General features: G+C 40.6%; 1 long non-coding RNA gene across 1 annotated transcript in view; it reads right to left on the bottom strand.

The window, feature by feature from the left end:
• Nucleotides 1-8,364, bottom strand: part of LOC121930299 — a 27,221-nt gene extending 18,857 nt beyond the window's left edge. The window contains exon 1 of the long non-coding RNA XR_006103907.1: nt 7,301-8,364. This is a non-coding gene — a long non-coding RNA (uncharacterized LOC121930299). The remainder of the gene's footprint in view (nt 1-7,300) is intronic.
• Nucleotides 8,365-8,370: the final 6 nt, after the last annotated feature.

Genomic DNA, 8,370 nt, shown 5'->3' with positions numbered 1-8,370 from the left:
CTCTCTCTCTCTATATATATATATATATATATATATACATATATATACACATATACATATATATACACACACACACACATATATATTTCCTCCATGGGAAGGACCTGGAACTAGACCCCCAGCAGATATCAAGGCCTCATTGTATAACCTTCCATCACTTTAGTCTTTAACAGGCTCATGTCCTGAATCTTGAAAGGATTGCATAGGGCAACGTCTCATGGTATTTGCAGTTACTGTGCATTTCAATGCTCCGACTATACCATTGTGCAGAGTTGGTAGCACTTGAACTGGGTGCCTTTGAACTATGTGAGACTGCCTCATGTGATGAACCAGCAAACTGCATGCTGCAGCATTGGACAGATAGCTTGGTGGTTTCAGTCCCTACTCTGAGCCTATCCACTCCAGCTGGTTATTAGATTTTCCAGATATCATAGACTATGGCTAGAATCCTATTGGTGACATACAGGAGGACAACCTGACATTATGTGCATGTATTGTGTCATTTGGACAGTGTGCAAGGGGTTATTCACATAGTTAAACTTTGGAATTTACTAGCAGGAGTTTTAATGACAGATGTCAATTTGATCTTCAGGGGAAAGCTTTCTCTCTAAATTAGATCCCAAATGCTTTAATAAGAAGCTATGTCTTGACTTGCTGCCTAAAAGAAACCAACATTGGTGCCAACTGACTCTCCAAGGGGAAGGCATTCCACAAATGCAATGCAGCAACTGGGAAGGCCCTGGTCCATGTCTACCCAACTGCACTGTCCCCTCCGCGGGAAGCCCTTCTTCCAGACTTCACTCCTGGGCAAATATAGCTATACATACTTGCAGTATAATGTGTCTGGCTGGCCACTGGGGAAATAGGATGATGGGCTTGACAGGACTTGATCTGATCTAGAGAGTCTCCTTTTATGTTCTCATACTAGCCATTCCTGTGTGCCTTCAAATCATTTATGACTTATGATGAACTGAAGGCAATACTGTACTATCATGGGATTTTCTTGGCAAGATTTATTCAGAGGGTGTTTGCCAATGCCTTCCTCTAAGGCTGAGAGAGTGTGACTTTCCAAAAATTGTCCAGCAAGTTTCCATGGTTGAATCCTGGTTTCTCAAAGCCCTAGCCCACACTCAAACCACTACACCACACTGGATCTCATGCTAGGAGTATAACCCCTCATATTCTAAATTAAAGCTGTCTGGTTCTGAATATGGCCTTATTTTTACCTGCCTTTTCTCTACTTTCCCAGAATGGCTGCCTCCCCCCTTCCCACCTCCTCTTGCCTTCTCTGGAAAACGACTTAACAGTTACCAATGTGGTAGGTTGTGCGATCACTCTGCACCTTACAAATCTCCCATTAAAAATCTCCGGGACAGGCAGAAAAAAAGGAATAAAATTGCATGGCCCGACAAAATGACGGCACAGTAAATTAAACCCGACGAGGCACAACATCTGGAAAAATGAGATTAAAGGCCCTTCACCCCCCCCCCCCATATTTGTTTTTTAAAGAAAGACCCAGCTGAATAGTGGAGGGAGATGCAAAATGGGCAGAGAGAGGCATAACAAAAGAGAAGAAGAGACAGGCGAGATAATATTGTTTCTTGCATTCAGCTTCATGGCCTTTTGGAGATGCAAAATCCTTTAATTACTGAGCAAACGCTTTGTGAAACTTTCAGGAGGGCTGCCAGACATAAAAATCCATTCAAGAGAAAAAGATATGAGCCAACGGAAGATGCTTCTTAGGTGAACATTGCCCCTGCCAAAGGTGAATATAATAGTGTAACCACGACATAACTATGTGTGACCTTCTGCTATACAAGTGCAGTATAGGAGCTCACATTGTTTAAGCTTAATCTAAAAACTTCTGTGCTCCCTGATAGTCCCTCGTTGGACATAATGCAGTGGAAAACTGAGCACAACTTCTCTTCATTAGAGAAGGTAGTATTGTATCTACAGACCTTCCATCATGTCATAGAGAGGGTATGCAGAAGAAATGGCCGGCAGATTGTGCTTGTTCTGTTTTTCTTTTGGCCTTAAGTTGTCAAGGAGAAACCATTTAGACCAAAGCTTCTGCCACACTGCATAATTAATGCAGTTTGCCACTGCTTTAACTGTCATGGCTTCATCCTATGGCAGTGATGGTGAACCTTTTCAAGGCCGAGTGCCCAAACTGCAATCCAAAACCCACTTAATTATTACAAAGTGCCATGTCCCTCTGGCTTTCTAGTAACAAACTCTGTGCTGGGACGATGGCACATGTGCCCACAGAGAGGGCTCTGTGTACCACCTCTGGCATGCGTGCTATAAGTTTGCCATCACTGATTTAGACCAAAGCTTCTGCCATGCTGCATAATTAATGTAATTTGCCACTGCTTTAACTGCCATGGCTTCATCCTATGGAATCTTGGGATTTGTAGTTTGCTGTGGCACCTGAGCTCTCTGACAGAGAAGGCTACATGTCTCACAAAACTAAAAATCCCAGAATTACATAGCATTGAACCATGGCAGTTGAAGTGGTGTCAAAGTGCATTAATTCTGCAGTGTCTACTCAGCACTTTCTTTCTTTCACACTATGCTCAGCAATCAAGCCATCACAAAATGACTGGGTTTCATTAGTTTTCTTTTTTAATAAACTTTATTCTATATTACAAATAGTTTTAATTTTTTTTTGTTCTGGACTGCAAAATAGGAATGCCTTATATTTACATACACAGGTATACAATTAAGTATAACAAAGGTACAGAAGCTTTACCAAGTAACAACAGGGTTCCATTTTTAAGCAGTTATCAGTACCATTACCCCTTTCTGCTTTTAAAACTAGGGTCATTGGAAAAGAAAATGAAAACAAAGAAAAGAAGGAGCAACAAACATCAATAAAGCAAAGGCTGGATTTTTGCAATTGAGGATCTAGTATTTATTTATTTTGTCACTGATTTGGAATACTGTCCTTTAAGATATACCTGGCCCAATCTGTTGAAAGTGATCACTTTATCAAACCAAAAGGGAGTAGATGACAGGTCTGGGACAATGTATAGTTAACAAGCTGAAGGGTCTTGTTGCATATTAAATATTTAAGTTGCCCCAAGATTTCCTCATCAATATGGCAAAGCAACTTTTGTGACTAGCTGGTATCATTGGGCCACATCTTGAAAAGCATCTTTTTCTCCCCAGCCATAATTGTCCATCCAACACAATCAGAAGCTGTGTTGTTTGGGATTCTGGGAGTTCCCATCTAAAAGAAAGTACTGAATATAGGGTGACGTTTGCTCTTGCTAGCTTGAAAGCAAGCATCTATGACACTCTTTCAAAAATGACTTTTCAATGGAAATGCAATTTTCACCAGCATTTATTTTGTCAGGTGAAGAGCAATTTGATGGTATATGGAGACAATGATATCTGTGTCTCACTGCTGCTTTCGAGGGCATGGAGGGGCCATAGATGAGGATGCAAAGGGTGCATGAATTTGGGACACCTTATGCCTCCTTCCCTCTTCTCTTCCTTATCATGCAACAACAACGGCCAGAGGCCCTGTTGCAAAATACGGATGTTTTCTCTGGTACATATTAACCAGAATTGACACAGACCTGGATGCCACTGAAAACATTAGATTCAGAAGCTTTTAAGCCAATACAGTTGGAAAATTTGTGTACATCACAGCATGGGTGCCCAAAGGAGGATAACCACAGCTCCAGAACAATGTGTTGTTTAAGGTGGCATTTGAAGGCCAGAGCTGCAGTTCAGAACATTTGAAATGTTTAAAAAACTGATAGAATCGTAGAGTTGGATAGGGCAGATGGCAAGTCTCAGACGGCATCTATCTCTCAAACCACCTAGTGCAATAAAAGATCTCTGGTCAGCCATAAAACAAAACAGCAGTGTGTCGGATAAGGGTGCAATTTTTTTTACTACAAGATTTACCTAATGCCAAACTCAGAGCATCACTAATATCTCTCAAATTCTCTGGGCTGTTACCCATGCTTTAAAATGAAACTCTGACAAAGTAGATTTCAGCCCTTTAAAACCGATGCTAAAATGGATTTGTTTTCAGGGTGTGTCAGGACACTGTATTTTATGAAAACAAGGAAAATGGGACAGACATTACACTGAAGTGGAATTTTCACAGAAAAGGGCAATGCTCATCAAATTTACTCAACTGAAAATTGGAGAAGCTTGTAGTTGAAAACCCAGATTTTGAACATGGAAGAATTGCTCATCTTCAGGTGCTAAATCATTACTATTAAGGATAGATAAAATACACTCATCCCTGTAATCAGAGTAAGATGTCTTCTCTAGTTTCATTCATTTTTTTTCACCCAATGTTTCATGCACAGAAAAACAAAACTGAAAAGAGGAATTAGAAGCCTAGATTGTGGAGAGAGGAGTTTGATGGGGTGGAGAGCTCACACTTTCACATCACAGTTCTGGCACAATTCCAGAGTTAAAGGAATCAGATCAGAAACAAACAAACAAACAAGACTCCGGGATATAAAATAAAATAAACATTAAGCAAATCAAGATTTGTTGAAAACTCCCAGTCTGAGAAGAGAAAGAGGAAATAGATGGGGCTGAGAAAGGTGTGCGTTGGGTTTCCCCCTTGCCTCCTATTTCTGGTTTTGATATGTTTCGATATGTGTCATTCACTCCTTTGAGGTTTTCAAGTTTGAGATTAAAGCTGGAATCCTTCGGGTGCATTACGCCGACGTAACAGTCCGCTCTGCCGGCATAAGGCACTTTTTGGAGTGGAGCAGAGTGGCCGGGAGGGAGATGGCAGAGAAGGTTGTCTCCATCACCAGAAGGGGATGCCCTGCTGGGTCCTGAGCAGCCCAAAAACTAGCAGGAGAACTTCATCTCCTGGTATTCACTGCCATCCCTCCCATCATCACAGCGCCACTGGGCTCTTTCACCCCTGGCACGGCACTGCCACCTCCTCCAGTGTAGTTACATTGGCCAACAGGATCACAGCCAACAGTTGATCAAGCCTGTACCACCAAAAAAAGAGAAGAAAAAGCCCAAACCAACAAAGTGATCAAAAACCTCTTTAACCAGAAGCATGCTGAGTTTCTGTTTCCTCCTGTCCCCCACCCCAATAGTTGTGCAAAAGAAATCATATTATTTTTCTGATACCATTGTTCCCACTGGATTTACCCCTCTGCCTCCTCACCCATGTGTGCAAACAAGGCCCTCACCCACAGACCAGAATCCCCTCCCACCAGCTTCACTTTCATGCCTCTCTTTCGAATTGCAGGCTGCATCTGCACTGCAGAATGAATGCAGTTTGACAACATTTTAACTGCCATCACTCAATGCTGTGAAAATCTGGGATTGGTCATTTTATGAGATATTTAGCCTTCTCAGTCAGAGCACTCTGGTGCTACAACAAACTACAAATCTCAGGATTCCATAGCATTGAGCAAAGACAGTTAAGTACTGTCGAACTGCATTAATTCTGCAATGTGGCAGCAGTCTGAGAAAGGTGCATCCAGACTGACTGCAAAGAAGACAATGTCCCAAATTTCTGTTCCTGTTCCTTCTGATTTTATTTTGGAGTTCTGCCCATGTTTTGCTTATCCCAGAATATTTTTGTTGAGCTACTTTTTATACCAGCACCCTGGTTGGTTTATTTTATTTAAACCCAGTATAAAACTGGAAAGATCAGGAACAAAATCTGGGACTTTCCCATCAGTCTGGATGCACCCTTTTAAGCCATGAAACTCTCTCCCATCCTAGTCACCTGTGGCACTTTATTCATTAAAAACCTTTGGTTTCTTCCATGTTTGAAAAATGTTTTCAGTATTGAAGACAAACATTTTTCTCTCCTGTTTGGGCATCTGTATTTTATTTATTTATTTATTTATTTATTTATTTATTTATTTATTTATTTATTTTCAGTATTTATATCCTGCCTTTTCCCCACAATGGGATTTATGGTATGTGTGGTGGTTTGAATGGCTCTTCCTATCCTTACACCACTTCCAGAACTGTTTGTAAGAACACAGCAGACCCAACACAAAATGTTCACATCAGTCATCTGAATCCATAACACATTACCCTCTAGAAAACAAAAAAATGGGTGAAAGGAAGCAGATTCTGACCTGACAGACCTCACTCCTTATCTTCTCCCTCCTCTTTATTCACATGACCAAACAGAAGTATCCTCAAGACTAGGGATATAAATTCTTGGCTATTTCATCCTTGCATCAGAGGATGAATAGGTTTTTTCCCCATATTGCTGGTGAAAATGGATTTTCCTCCACGGTATTCTCTCTTTTATGAAACTATTCTGAAGTGTTGCACAGGAATTATTCTGGACAGAAAATTATTTCCTTTAGCATGAATAATAATAATAATAATAATACCCTCCCATTTTCTGCATAGGAAGTTATTTGTTTGCACAGGAAAATGGTGTGTGTGTGTGTGTGTGTGTGAACCCTCCATTTTCATGGACATGAGATCTGCTGTTTTGATTATTCATGGAGGGGCGATCTCCATTAAAGTTAGTGGTGCACACACCCATGACATGTGCACATGGTCACACACAGGAACATGCAGCCATTCAAAGCTATGGGGCTTGAATATACACAAATTTCCAAATTCATTGGGTAGTGGTGGTCTAGAAAGGATCCCCCGTGAATTTGGAGGGAGGACTACACACACACACACACCTCAAAACAATAACAAAAAACCACCAGAGGCATGGCTATAATATTGTAGCTACACACCACTCCCTGATATGACCCTGTTCACCAGAGACACAGAATTCCTTCATTCGATGCAGTTGGCTGGCTTTTAAACTGTGTTTTGTATGCATTTATTATTATGGCAGTGGTACCAGAATTGTAAATGTGAATAGGAAACAGCTGTATAAATGTAAGTCTAACTTCATTGCAGCAAATAGATGCATTTTTTTTGTTTTTTCCTGAATAATAATTCCTGTGCAACACTTTGAGATGTTGAATACGAGAAGAACATCACACAAAACTCTTGCTGGTTAATTATTCTTTCCAGCATAGTTTTCCAATTGGTAGGAAACATATTTTTTTCTCCAAATCTGGGAAATAATAATTATGAATATCATTTTCTTCCCTATTGAAGGCACCTTCCTCCAGTTCCATTAATCTTACATGTCCATGCAACAAGCACAGTCATTTCCGCCTCCTTCCAGTTCTAGCTAGTAGTTGCATTGTACCACAAACAACAATATGGCCACCTCCACACTGCACCTCTCATGGACAAGGTGAAAAACTAGGAAGTACCAGAATTTGAAAGAGCACAGAACATGAAGTAGGATGGATTCACTCACCATGCAGGGACGCTCTCAGATATGAAGGGATGAGAAGGTTACCAACAGTTTACTGGGAACCTTACTTTAGCATACTTCATCTACTGGTTAATCTTCTACTGCATACCAATGAGTGTTGACTCACACAAAATGCATGGGAAGGGAAATGCCAGAAATAAGCACATCCATGCAAATGAAGGATGGATGGATGAAGATTAAAAATTCTCTCAAACTCTCTGGGTTTAAAAAAAGGACCATTTCAGCTTCCTTTTAGCCATCCAAAGCACACTGACAACCCAAGAAATGGAAACTGAATGTTGTGTTTGATTATCCCAGGAGCCCTGTGAAAAAGTCTCACCTTGGTGCAAAAAAGAAGCCAAGCATAGATTTAAGCCAGCCTGTTTGTCTTGATGGACTTTGGTATAAGTAACTTTAGGTTGGGCACTTTGTCCATTTTGGCTAATTTTGCCTTTAAAAACACACATTTTGAGTGTCATCTGAAGTGTATGAGGAGCATGCAGAGATACAGCTTGGAATTCCATTTTCATTTTAAAATTTGGGTTGTGACACAGGCAAGTTGTTAAGTGTGCTGAAGTCTCTTTGACTTCAATGGGAGAGCATGATCAATCCTCCATTAAAATAAAAGCAATAACAATATGCTTTATTCTGGATGGACTGTGACCAGTTTAGATCAATTCACTTGGTAGAAAACAAGGACACTGAGTTATTCCAGTCGCAATTGCTGTTTTATCACAAAACGTACCCCACACGCTACTTCATGTGCCAATTGCTCCAAGCAGTAAACTCGCCAGCATATTATTATTATTATTATTATTATTATTATTATTATTATTTAGCTCTGATGTTGTTGTTGAGGAAGGGAAATGAAGGCTAGAGAGGAAGAGAGGAGGTTTCTGCTTCAGCTTCCACATGGTTCTCAAGTGGGTACCATATTCTCTACAATGCTGGTTCTCATGAGTTTACTCTGTGCTCTGCCTAGATCAAGAGAAGTCTATACACAGCCTATAAGCCCTTGAAATCTATTTTGTATCTGTGTGTCCCCAATCCACCATCTATTCAGCTGCCACTGC

The sequence above is a fragment of the Sceloporus undulatus genome, chromosome 5, assembly GCF_019175285.1.
Source record: "Sceloporus undulatus isolate JIND9_A2432 ecotype Alabama chromosome 5, SceUnd_v1.1, whole genome shotgun sequence".
NCBI classification, from domain to species: domain Eukaryota; kingdom Metazoa; phylum Chordata; class Lepidosauria; order Squamata; family Phrynosomatidae; genus Sceloporus; species Sceloporus undulatus.
This window is presented reverse-complemented; position numbering and strand designations above follow the sequence as displayed.